Here is a 14,508-nt window from a genome sequence, read left to right on the forward strand (position 1 = left end):
AATTATCTCTCCTTCCTCCCAAAGTGTGCACGTTTTCACTTCCCTTTACTGATTTGAAAGGACATTACTGGTATAAGAAATATAGTGGAAACTTTGAAATTCCCACTAGCCCATACCTCCTCCAATCCAATTGCTTTAGATTTGTAAGAAGTAGTGATGCACACTTCAGGAGAAAGGAGATGTTATTGGGGCACAACCCTAGATAAGGGGGTGTGAATCTGAGCAGAACTGAGGGAACAACTTTCTGGAATGACACACAAGCTATTAAAAGACATTGGAAGATTTGGCTCAGTACCTTTGTGAGGCGCCAACATCAAAGACTGGATGGTCCGGTTTCAACTCTAAACTTAAATGGAAATCTAGGATTTTCTCTCTGTCTTAATTTTAGCTTTGTCCTTCTTTCATCTTGAACTGGTTTCATCTTCCTTATGGTCACGCTGTCTTTATATCCCTCTTTGTATGTCTATATATAAATCCACCTAAAAGGAACTATGGTATGGTATATTGTATATTTCCTGAGTACCTTTATTAGGGAATCAGGACAGCCCGAATATTTAAGGACAGGAAGTTCAATTGTGTTTGTTTGTGTCTTTGCTAGCAGGTTGTTGTTACTGTATGTGTTTGTCTCTTTAGGACTATATATGCATTCACTGCAGTCACATTACGGCTTCCACATGGCATTGCAAACAGGTGAGTGGAGGCTGGGGATCAGTAATAAGCAGCTATTTACCCTGATGTCTGCCTGTCTGTCTGTTTCCTCTTCTCAGCCACACAGGCCTCTACAACACAGCCAACACAGCCTGCAAATCAGCTCCTGACAGATACAAGAAGGAATATGAAAGAGGAGGAGGCCATGCTTATTATCAATGATTATTCTACCACTCAGGGGCTGGCATTGATCGCTGCACGTGAACTGTCGGGCACACAGTTGACGTTGGATGTTTATGTGTCAGGGTGTACGGGCGTCCTCAAGACGCTTCCTGACTCCTCTCAGGCCGTCTCCCCCTGTCTCTTTCCATCTCTCACACCCACCCATCCCTCGCTTCTTAAAGAGCAACAAAATGTCACATATCCAAATCCATAAACAGTGATGTGTGAGCCCACTAACAGTGTGTGTGTGCATACTATGTTGGCAAATGGGATTCAGAGCCTAAGGCATGTGATCAAGACAGAAATGTGCTAGTTGAATGGTAGGGAGCACTCATTAAAACCACACATCTCTGTACTACCTCCTGTGAGAAAGACAAATATGGTCTCCTACATTAATGATACTGGAGGAGTAGGTATAACAATAGCCTCAGTACTGCCCTTCCTGCAGTCAGCATGTCTATTAAAAGACTGATTATAGTTCCAGCCTATACTGTCTGGTCGTATACTGTAGTATGTACTCATCAGTGGTGTCAGCACTATACGTCTCTATTCTGAAATATCACAGGTTGGGCTTCCATCATGTACACCATGTCGGTGCCTGAGCAACCGTCCCTCCCCTCCCTCTCCACCCTCACCCCTACCCCGGGAGCCAGCCTGTCCACAGAAACCCCCATCACACAACTTAACGACATGAAAGATTCATGGCCCGGACTAAAATAGCCCACTATCTAACTGGCAATAGACACATTTTCGAACCCGGGCACTCCGTCATGAAACAACGATAATACTCTGGTCGCTTCCCAGAATTGCGAGCCCCAGGTACTGCGTCCCTTCGATCTATCAGAGGAGAATTATGAATATTTGAGGAAATTAGATTAAAAGAGATCAGTTGAAATCAACAGGAGGATGAACAATGAAGGCAGATATTGCAGAGGATCAACTCAGACTAAAGTCCACAAAACCGATACAGTGAATACTATAGTATTTTACTGTGGTATAATGTACTATTTACAGTTAACTGTAATATAAAAACTGTATTAAAAGAAAACTTTAGTATATATTATAGTAATTAATGTAGTGTTTTGTGGATTGAACTATACTGTAGTATTTACTGTAGTGTTTTTACAGACTGTAGTATACTGTTAATATTTAATGTACTGTTTTTGTGGACATTACTGTAGTATTTACTACAGTTTTTGTTTTATCATCTTTGATATAGATGTGGAGGCTTTCTCTTTCAGGAAACCTACTGGAGAAATACTGCACTGAACAAAAATAGAAACACAACATGTAAAGTGCTGTTCCCATGTTTCATGAGCTGATCCCAGAAATGATCTTCCATAAACACAAAAAGCTCATTACTCTCACATTTTGTGTACAAATTTGTTTACATCCCTGTTAGTGAGCATTTTATCCTTCGTCAAGATAATAAAGACATTTTGTGGGGTAAAACGGATTCTGATTGGCTGGGCCTGGCTCCCAAGTGGGTGCCCTTCCAGGCCCACCCATGGCTGCGCCCCTGCCCAATCATGTGAAATCCATAGATTAGGGCCTAATGTATTTATTTCAGTTGACTGATTTCCTTATATGAACTGTAAATCATCAAAATCTTTGAAATAGTTGCATGTTGCGTTTAAATTTGTGTTCATTATAAAAGAGCACATTTTCCATAACATGTAGTTCAGAACCTCTGTTTTTTTTTATAACCTGTAGAGAATATAATAATATGGTCTATTCGAGTAGGTTTGTAGGTTTCTCACTTATGGGTGTCACAATTTGTGATATAGGGGAGGGATATGGGCAGGGTATATGCAAATTAAATACTGTAGTATTTACTATAGTTAAAAAAGTTGTAACAATTGTCGTCGGGAGAAAGAGAAGAGGACCAAGGTGCAGCGTGGTAAGTGTCCATATTAATAATTTAATCAAAACTGAACACTAAACAAAATAACAACGAGGAAAAAACGAAAACGAAACAGTTCTGCAAGGTGACACACACTAAACAGAAAACAACCACCCACAAACAAAAGTGGGCAAACAGGCTACCTAAGTATGGCTCTCAATCAGAGACAACAATAGACAGCTGCCTCTGATTGAGAACCATACCAGGCCAAACACACAGAAATAGAAAACCTAGACCTACAACATAGAATACCCACCCACATCACACCCTGACCAAACTAAAAATAGAAACATACAAAGCAATCTACGGTCAGGGCGTGACAGTACCCCCCCCCCCCCCCCCCAAAGGTGCGGACTCCGGCCGCAAAACCTGAACCAATAGGGGAGGGTCTGGGTGGGAATTTCACTGCGGTGGGGGCTCTGGTGCGGGACGTGGACCCTTACCGCCGACCCCAGACCGGGGACCCTCGCAGTGGGCCCCGGACAGGAGGGAGACTCTGGCTGCGCCGGACAGGAGGGAGACTCTGGCTGCGCCGGACAGGAGGGAGACTCTGGCTGCGCCGGACAGGAGGGAGACTCTGGCTGCGCCGGACAGGAGGGAGACTCTGGCTGTGCCGGACAGGAGGGAGACTCTGGCTGCTACAGACTAGAGGGCGTCGCTGGAGGCTCCGGACTGACGTCCTTCGTTGGGGACGTCGTGCCATAACTCCTCACTGGAGGTTTCGTGCCATTGATCCTCACTGGAGGCTTCGTGCCATGGATCCTCACTGGAGGCTTCGTGCCATGGATCCTCACTGGAGGCTTCGTGCCATGGATCCTCACTGGAGGCTTCGTGCCATGGATCATCACTGGAGGCTTCGTGCCATGGATCATCACTGGAGGCTTTGTGCTATGGATCATCACTGGATTGGAGATACACACAGGAGACCTGGCTCTGGGAGAAGGCACAGGACTCACCAGGCTGGGGAGACATGCAGGAGGGTTAGAGCTTAGCACATGCACAGAACTCACCAGGCTGGGGAGACATGCAGGAGGCCTTGTCCTTGGCCGAGGCACCGGATGCACTGGACCGTGGAGGCGCACTGGCGGTCTCGAGCGCAGAGCTAGCACCACTCGTCCTGGCTGGATCCCCCCCTGTAGCCCGGCAAGTGCGGGGTGCAGGAACAGGACGCACTGGGCTGTGCAGACGCACTGGAGACACAGTGCTCAAAGCTGGCGAAGGATAACCCGGACCGAGGAGATGCACTGGAGACCAGATGCGCTGAGCCGGCATCATCCCTCCTGGCTCGATGCCCACTCTAGCCCGGCCGATTCGAGGAGCTGCGATGTAACGCACCGGGCTATGAACACGTACTGGAGACACCGTGCGCTCCACCGCATAGCACGGTGCCTGACCAGTACGACGCTCGCCACGGTAAGCACGGGGAGTTAGCTCAGGTCTCCTACCCGACTCCGCCAATCTCCCCGTGTGCCACCCCCCCCCCCCAAAAAAATCTGGGGCTGCCTCTCGTGCACTTCTCCTCGAGCCAACTCCTCGTAGCGTCGCTGCTCCGCTTTAGCTGCCTCCAGCTCCTCTTTTGGATGGCGATACTCTCCCGGCTGTGCCCAGGGTCCCTTGCCGTCCAAAATTTCCTCCCATGTCCAGGAGTCCATTTTCCCACGCTGCTTGGTCCTTTGTTGGTGGGTGGTTCTGTAACGATTGTCGTTGGGAGAAAGAGAAGAGGACCAAGGTGCAGCGTGGTAAGTGTCCATATTAATAATTTAATCAAAACTGAACACTAAACAAAATAACAACGAGGGAAAAACGTAAACGAAACAGTTCTGCAAGGTGACACACACTAAACAGAAAACAACCACCCACAAACAAAAGTGGGAAAACAGGCTACCTAAGTATGGCTCTCAATCAGAGACAACAATAGACAGCTGCCTCTGATTGAGAACCATACCAGGCCAAACACATAAAAATAGAAAACCTAGACCTACAACATAGAATACCCACCCACATCACACCCTGACCAAACTAAAAATAGAAACATACAAAGCAATCTACGGTCAGGGCGTGACAAAAGTGTTGTGTTTTTGCGGACATTACTGTACTATTTACTAATGTTATTTTGCAGATAATACTGTAGTATTTACTGTAGTATTCTACAGTATACTACAACATTCTATAGGTAGTAAGACACATGATCGAGGGATACTGCAGTGGTTAGTATAGTATTCTACAGTTTACTACAGAATTCTAAAAGTGTTTTCATGTGGGTTTATATTGGTGTTAAAGGTCAGAGATAGCGGTTTGCTCTTTGGAAATTCTCATTTTGTCCTGTCATCTGCGTTGAGCTAGTGAAGCCACATGGCTAATTGAAAGTGTCTGACAGGGCCACAATAAAGCATTAGGTCTGTGGACATCACTTAGACTAAAACGGCCTCAGTGGGAGGGAGTGATACTGACCACCAGGCACCAGGGGGACTGTTACCGACCTGATCATATAAGACTTGAAGATTTCAGATGGGGTGTGTGTGTGTGTGTGTGTATGTGTGTGTGTGTCCAGACCCTCTTAGACATCCAAGGCTGCCTGTTGATCTGCAGAGCTCTTTAAGTTGTCTGTTTCTACACATCATTAGGGAGTGTGACCTTTGGCATTTGAGGCTTGTCCTAACTTTAACACACACACACACACACACACACACACACACACACACACACACACACACACACACACACACACACACACACACACACACACACACACACACACACACACACACACACACACACACACACACACACACACACACACACACACACACACACACAGCACAGATGTCAGATGGAGCTGTAGAGCGAGAGGTGTAGTGTGTAGTGGTGTGTAGTGTGTAGCAGCGTTACTCGTTACTGACAAGCCTTTCATGTGAATCCTCTTCCTGTTTCATTGGAACTTAAAAAAACACCTTAATAACCCTGTAATTGACCATGTATTTTTGTAATCCTGTTACTATGATCTATTTCCTCTACCATGTAGCCAGGTCGCTTTAGATAAAGGTGTCTGCTAAATGGCATATATTATTAAAGAATCCTTTGACTCTGACAACTAGCTGCCCAGTGTAGTTACAATTCCTTTCCAATAGATAGCAGCCAAAGCTAGTTGACGTCACAACTCTAGCAACAGGGACACGGGGTTAGTGGCACTGAAAGTAGTTTTATCTTCAAAGCAAGTGTATTTGGTTACTCTTGAACCTGTTGTTATAGTGGACAAGCTAACTAATACTATTTTTATATAAGGTGCAGGCATTAGGCCTATTTCTTGGAAAAAATTGCTGCAGGCTAGATTTACTAAATTAACTGGTTTTATTCGAACTCAAACCCTATGACGATGCCACTTGTTTCTCGGTTTGCGTCCCTTGTGGAAGAGACAACACGCAAAGGGATGACACGCCGTACACCTCATCCAATTCTCCCTAGTGCCCAAAGGGTGAACTGGCGACAAGCTGCCAGCCTGTATGCTCTGCAAACGGAATCATAAGAAAAGTAAGTCTGATACCGAAACTAAATCATAATGTATTTAAACTCAGCAAAAAAATAAACTTCTCTTTTTCAGGACCCGGTCTTTCAAAGATAATTCGTTAAAATCCAAATAACTTCACAGATCGTCATTGTAAATGGTTTAAACACTGTTTCCCATGCTTGTTCAATGAACCATAACCAATTAATGAACATGGACCTGTGGAACGGTCGTTAAGACACTAACAGCTTACAGACGTTAGGCAATTAAGGTCACAGTTATGAAAACTTAGGACACTAAAGAGTCCTTTCTACTGACTCTGAAAAACACCAAAAGAAAGATGCCCAGGGTCCATGCTTATCTGAGTGCACGTGCCTTACGCATGCTGCAAGGTGGCATGAGGACTGCAGATGTGGCCAGGGCAATAAATTGCAATGTCTGCACTGTGAGACGCCTAAGACAGCGCTACAGGGAGACAGGCTGGACAGCTGATCGTTCTCGCAGTGGCAAACCACGTGTAACAACACCTGCACAAGATCGGTACATCCGAACATCACACCTGCGGGACAGGTACAGGATGGCAACAACAACTGCCCGAGTTACACCAGGAACGCACAATCCCTCCATCAGTGCTCAGACTGTCCGCAATAAATCAAATCAAATCAAGTTTATTTTATATAGCCCTTCGTACATCAGCTAATATCTCGAAGTGCTGTACAGACACCCAGCCTAAAACCCCAAACAGCAAGCAATGCAGGTGTAGAAGCACGGTGGCTAGGAAAAACTCCCTAGAAAGGCCAAAACCTAGGAAGAAACCTAGAGAGGAACCAGGCTATGAGGGGTGGCCAGTCCTCTTCTGGCTGTGCTGGGTGGAGATTATAACAGAACTATGCCAAGATGTTCAAAATGTTCATAAGTGACAAGCATGGTCAAATAATAATCATGAATAATTTTCAGTTGGCTTTTCATAGCCGATCATCAAGAGTTGAAAATAGCAGGTCCGGGACAGGTGGCGGTTCCATAACCGCAGGCAGAACAGCTGAAACTGGAATAGCAGCAAGGCCAGGTGGACTGGGGACAGCAAGGAGCCATCACGCCCGGCAGCCCCGACGCACGGTCCCAGGGCTCAGGTCCTCCGAGAGAGAGAAAGAGAGAGAGAAGGAGAGAATTAGAGAGAGCCAAGATTTTCAAAATGTTCATAAATGACAAGCATGGTCAAATAATAATCAGGAATAAATGTCAGTTGGCTTTTCATAGCCGATCATTAAGAATTGAAAACAGCAGGTCTGGGACAGGTAGGGGTTCCATAACCGCAGGCAGAACAGTTGAAACTGGAATAGCAGCAGGGCCAGGCGGACTGGGGACAGCAAGGAGTCATCATGCCCGGTAGTCCTGACGTATGGTCCTAGGGCTCCGGTCCTCCGAGAGAGAGAAAGAAAGAGAGAAGGAGAGAATTAGAGAGAGCCAAGATTTTCAAAATGTTCATAAATGACAAGCATGGTCAAATAATAATCAGGAATAAAAGTCAGTTGGCTTTTCATAGCCGATCATTAAGAGTTGAACAGGTAGGGGTTCCATAACAGCAGGCAGAACAGTTGAAACTGGAACAGCAGCAAGGCCAGGTGGACTGGGGACAGCAAGGAGTCATCATGCCCGGTTTGCCGTGACGTATGGTCCTAGGGCTCAGGTTCTCCGAGAGAGAGAAAGAAAGAGAGAACGAGAGAATTAGAGAGAGCATACTTAAATTCACACAGGACACTGGATAAGATAGAAGTACTCCAGGTATAACCAACTGACCCTAGCCCCCCGACACATAAACTACTGCAGCATAAATACTGGAGGCTGAGACAGGAGGGGTCAGGAGACACTGTGGCCCCATCCGATGATACCCCCGGACAGGGCCAAACAGGAAGGATATAACCCCACCCACTCTGCCAAAGCACAGCCCCCACACCACTAGAGGGATATCTTCAACCACCAACTTACAATCCTGAGACAAGGCCGAGTATAGCCCACAAAGATCTCCACCACAGCACAAACCAAGGGGGGGCGCCAACCCAGACAGGAAGATCACGTCAGTAACTCAACCCACTCAAGTGACGCACCCCTCCTAGGGACGGCATGAAAGAGCACCAGTAAGCCAGTGACTCAGCCCCTGTAATAGGGTTAGGGGCAGAGAATCCCAGTGGAGAGAGGGGAACCGGCCAGGCAGAGACAGCAAGGGCGGTTCGTTGCTCCAGAGCCTTTCCGTTCACCTTCACACTCCTGGGCCAGACTACACTCAATCATATGACCTACTGAAGAGATAAGTCTTCAGTAAAGACTTAAAGGTTGAGACCGAGTCTGCGTCTCTCACATGGGTAGGCAGACTATTCCATAAAAATTGAGATCTATAGGAGAAAGCCCTGCCTCCCGCTGTTTGCTTAGAAATTCTAGGGACAATTAGGAGGCCTGCGTCTTGTGACCGTAGCGTACGTGTAGGTATGTACGGCAGGACCAACTCGGAAAGATAGGTAGGAGCAAGCCCATGTAACGCTTTATAGGTTAACAGTAAAACCTTGAAATCAGCCCTTGCCTTAACAGGAAGCCAGTGTAGGGAGGCTAGCACTGGAGTAATATGATCAAATTTCTTGGTTCTAGTCAGGATTCTAGCAGCCGTATTTAGCACTAACTGAAGTTTATTTAGTGCTTTATCCGGGTAGCCGGAGAGTAGAGCATTGCAGTAGTCTAACCTAGAAGTAACAAATGCATGGATTAATTTTTCTGCATCATTTTTGGACAGAAAATTTCTGATTTTTGCAATGTTACGTAGATGGAAAAAAGCTGTCCTTGAAACAGTCTTGATATGTTCGTCAAAAGAGAGATCAGGGTCAAGAGTAACGCCGAGGTCCTTCACAGTTTTATTTGAGACGACTTTACAACCATCAAGATTAATTGTCAGATTTAACAGAAGATCTCTTTGTTTCTTGGGACCTAGAACAAGCATCTCTGTTTTGTCCGAGTTTAAAAGTAGAAAGTTTGCAGCCATCCACTTCCTTATGTCTGAAACACAGGCTTCTAGCGAGGGCAATTTTGAGGCTTCACCATGTTTCATTGAAATGTACAGCTGTGTGTCATCCGCATAGCAGTGAAAGTTAACATTATGTTTTCGAATAACATCCCCAAGAGGTAAAATATATAGTGAAAACAATAGTGGTCCTAAAACGGAACCTTGAGGAACACCGAAATGTACAGTTGATTTGTCAGAGGACAAACCATTCACAGAGACAAACTGATATCTTTCCGACAGGTAAGATCTAAACCAGGCCAGAACTTGTCCGTGTAGACCAATTTGGGTTTCCAGTCTCTCCAAAAGAATGTGGTGATCGATGGTGTCAAAGGCAGCACTAAGGTCTAGTAGCACGAGGACAGATGCAGAGCCTCGGTCTGACGCCATTAAAAGGTCATTTACCACCTTCACAAGTGCAGTCTCAGTGCTATGATGGGGTCTAAAACCAGACTGAAGCATTTCGTATACATTGTTTGTCTTCAGGAAGGCAGTGAGTTGCTGCGCAACAGCTTTTTCTAACATTTTTGAGAGGAATGGAAGATTCGATATAGGCCGATAGTTTTTTATATTTTCCGGGTCAAGGTTTGGCTTTTTCAAGAGAGGCTTTATTACTGCCACTTTTAGTGAGTTTGGTACACATCCGGTGGATAGAGAGCCGTTTATTATGTTCAACATATGAGGGCCAAGCACAGGAAGCAGCTCTTTCAGTAGTTTAGTAGGAATAGGATCCAGTATGCAGCTAGAAGGTTTAGAGGCCATGATTATTTTCATCATTGTGTCAAGAGATATAGTACTAAAACACTTGAGTGTCTCCCTTAATCCTAGGTCCTGGCAGAGTTGTGCAGACTCAGGACAATTGAGCTTTGGAGAAATACGCAGATTTAAAGAGGAGTCCATAATTTGCTTTCTAATGATCATGATCTTTTCCTCAAAGAAGTTCATGAATTTATTACTGCTGAAGTGAAAGCCATCCTCTCTTGGGGAATGCTGCTTTTTAGTTAGCTTTGCAACAGTATCAAAAATAAATTTTGGATTGTTCTTATTTTCCTCAATTAAGTTGGAAAAGTAGGATGATCGAGCAGCAGTGAGGGCTCTTCGGTACTGCACGGTACTGTCTTTCCAAGCTAGTCGGAAGACTTCCAGTTTGGTGTGGCGCCATTTCCGTTCCAATTTTCTGGAAGCTTGCTTCAAGCTTGCTTGGTATTTTCTGTATACCAGGGAGCTAGTTTCTTATGACAAATGTTTTTCGTTTTTAGGGGTGCAACTGCATCTAGGGTATTGCGCAAGGTTAAATTGAGTTCCTCAGTTAGGTGGTTAACTTCTCACGAGTCAGCAACCCTGATCCGGTAGCACCCCCCAACTCACCCCACTGATTAGCACAGCTAGCATAGCGTCACAAGTAACTTGTAGCATCTAAATATCATTAAATCACAAGTCCAAGACACCAGATGAAAGATACAGGTCTTGTGAATAAAGCCACCATTTCAGATTTTTAAAATGTTTTACAGGGAAGACAGAATATGTAAATCTATTAGCTAACCACGTTAGCGGAGGACACGATATTTTTACCAGGCAGATTCGGCTAGGCGCCCACGTCCAGTTCACATGCACAACAGATATGATATAAAATCGTAAATTGGGTCTTACTATGGCTGATCTTTCATCAGAATGTTGATCAAAGTGTCCTTTGTCAAGATGAGTCGTTGGTTCCGTTCAGAAATGTTCCTTTCCCACTCCATTTAGCACAGGTACCGGTCGAGTGGCACGAATTTCTCAAACGTAAATACAATCCGACAACGGTACACCGAAAAACTCCCGGAAAAATTCAAATAATCTGATTAAACTATATTGAAAAAACATACATTACGATGATATGGTCACATGTATCAAACAAAATTCGACACGGAGATAGTTTGCATACATAACGCCAGCAAAACAGTACACCAACGCAGCTCAAATTGGAAAATTAAGATGTCCGGAAGTTGTCGGTCACGCCAAAGAAATGGGTCCTATTTCACGTCAGTCCCAGATAAACAAAGAATTTCTCCTCTGACGTCATCTTGACAACCAGAGGAAGGCGAATGTGGTGTGTTTCTGGTCATAGGGGGCACGACCATATATAGGCAGAGCTTTGAAGCCAGCATAACACATCTTGATTTTATGTTCTTGGTCATGGAAAGTGCTGTTGAATGACTTCTGTATCACTCAGAGACAAAATTGAAACGGATTTAGAAACTAGGGATTGTTTTCTTTCCAATGGTATGATTCATATGCATATAGTAAGAGCAATAATTGAATAAGAGGCAGTTTAATCTGTAGAGCAAATTATGCTAATGCGAAAATAGCACCCCCTGTATTCTCAAGAGGTTAACTGATTTTTGTCCTCTGACGTCCTTGGGTAGGCAGAAGGAGTCTGGAAGGGCATCAAGGAATTTTTGTGTTGTCTGAGAATTTATAGCACGACTTTTGATGCTCCTTGGTTGGGGTCTGAGCAGATTATTTGTTGCGATTGCAAACGTAATAAAATGGTGGTCCGACAGTCCAGGATTATGAGGAAAAACATTAAGATGTACAACATTTATTCCATGGGACAAAACTAAGTCCAGAGTATGACTGTGGCAGTGAGTAGGTCCAGAGACATGTTGGACAAAACCCACTGAGTCGATGATGGCTCCGAAAGACTTTTGGAGTGGGTCTGTGGACTTCTCCATATGAATATTAAAATCACCAAAAATTAGAATATGATCTGCTATGACTACAAGGTCTGATAGGAATTCAGGGAACTCAGAGAGGAACGCTGTATATGGCCCAGGAGGCCTATAAACAGTGGCTATAAACAGTGATTGAGTAGGCTGCATAGATTTCATGACTAGAAGCTCAAAAGACGAAAACGTCATCATTTCTTTTTTTGTAAATTGAAATTTGCTATCGTAAATGTTAGCAACACCTCCGCCTTTGCGGGATGCACGGGGGATATGGTCACTAGTGTAACCAGGAGGTGAGGCCTCATTTAACACAGTAAATTCATCAGGCTTAAACCATGTTTCAGTCAGGCCAATCACATCAAGATTATGATCAGTGATTAGTTCATTGACTATAACTGCCTTTGAAGTGAGGGATCTAACATTAAGTAACCCTATTTTGAGATGTGAGGTATCACGATCTCTTTCAATAATGGCAGGAATGGAGGAGGTCTTTATCCTAATGAGATTGCTAAGGCGAACACCGCCATGTTTAGTTTTGCCCAACCTAGGTCGAGGCACAGACACAGTCTGGGATGGCTGAGCTGACTACACTGACTGTGCTATTGGCAGACTCCACTAAGCTGGCAGGTTGGCTAACAGCCTGCTGCCTGGCCTGCACCCTATTTCATTGTGGAGCTAGTGGAGTTAGAGCCCTATCTATGTTTGTAGATAAGATGAGAGCACCCCTCCAGCTAGGATGGAGTCCGTCACTCCTCAGCAGGTCAGGCTTGGTCCTGTTTGTGGGTGAGTCCCAGAAAGAGGGCCAATTATCTACAAATTCTATCTTTTGGGAGGGGCAGAAAACAGTTTTCAACCAGCGATTGAGTTGTGAGACTCTGCTGTAGAGCTCGTCACTCCCCCTAACTGGGAGAGGGCCAGAGACAATTACTCGATGCCGACACATCTTTCTAGCTGATTTACAGGCTGAAGCTATGTTGCGCTTGGTGACCTCTGACTGTTTCATCCTAACATCGTTGGTGCCGACGTGGATAACAATATCTCTATACTCTCTACACTCGCCAGTTTTAGATTTAGCCAGCACCATCTTCAGATTAGCCTTAACGTCGGTAGCCCTTCCCCCTGGTAAACAGTGTATGATCGCTGGGTGATTCGTTTTAAGTCTAATACTGCGGGTAATGGAGTCGCCAATGACTAGGGTTTTCAATTTGTCAGAGCTAATGGTGGGAGCCTTCGGCGTCTCAGACCCCGTAACGGGAGGAGTAGAGACAAGAGAAGACTCGGCCTCAGACTCCGACTCGCTACTCAATGGGGAAAACCGGTTGAAAGTTTCTGTCGGCTGAATGAGCGACACCGGTTGAGCATTCCAACAGCATTTCCCTCCAGAAGCCATGAGAAAATTGTCCGGCTGCGGGGACAGTGCGGGGGGATTTATACTAACGTTACTATCTGTACTTACTGGTGGCACAGACGCTGTTTCACCCTTTCCTACACTGAAATTACCCTTGCCTAACGATTGCGTCTGAAGCTGGGCTTGCAGCATAGCTATCCTCGCCGTTAGGCGATCATTCTCCTGTATATTATGAGTACAGCGAATGCAGTTAGAAGACATCATGTTAAAGTTACTACTTAGCTTCAGCTGTTGAAGGTGCTGACGAACCATGTCCAGATAAAGCGTCCGGAGTGAAAAAGTTGAATGAGGGAAAAAAGTTGTGATGGAAAAACCAAAAATATAAACGTAAAGTTGTCAGCTAGCAAAGCAAAGCTAGCAAAGTAAAGTTGGCAACAAAACGCACAGCAACACGTCTGCAATAGGCAATAGGTTGAAAGAGGCTGAACTGAGGGCTTGTAGGCCTGTTGTAAGACAGGTCCTCACCAGACATCACTGGCAACAACGTCTCCTACGGGCACAAGCCCACCGTTGCTGGACCAGACAGGACTGGCTTAAAGTGCTCTTCACTGACGAGTCGCGGTTTTGTCTCACCAGGGGTGATGGTCTGATTCGCGTTTATAGTCAAAGGAATGAGCGTTACACCGAGGCCTGTACTCTGGAGCGGGATCGATTTGAAGGTGGAGGGTCCGCTATGTTCTGGGGCGGTGCGTCACAGCATCACCAAACTGAGCTTGTTTGTCATTGCAGGCAATCTCAACGCTGTGCAATATAGGGATAACATCCTCCTCCCTCATGTGGTACCCTTCCTGCAGACTCATCCTGACATGACCTTCCAGCATGACAATGCCGCCAACCATACTGCTCGTTCTGTGCATGATTTCCTGCAAGACTGGAATGTCTGTGTTCTGCCATGGCCAGCGAAGAGCCCGGATCTCAATCCAATTGAGCATTGTCTGGGACCTATTGGATCGGAAAGTGAGGGCTAGGGCCATTCCCCCCAGAAATGTCTGGGAACTTGCAGGTGCCTTGGTGGAAGAGTGGGGTAACATCTCACAGCAAGAACTGGCAAATCTGGTCCATGAGGAGGAG

The sequence above is a fragment of the Salvelinus alpinus genome, chromosome 4 (assembly GCF_045679555.1).
Source record: "Salvelinus alpinus chromosome 4, SLU_Salpinus.1, whole genome shotgun sequence".
Taxonomy (NCBI): domain Eukaryota; kingdom Metazoa; phylum Chordata; class Actinopteri; order Salmoniformes; family Salmonidae; genus Salvelinus; species Salvelinus alpinus.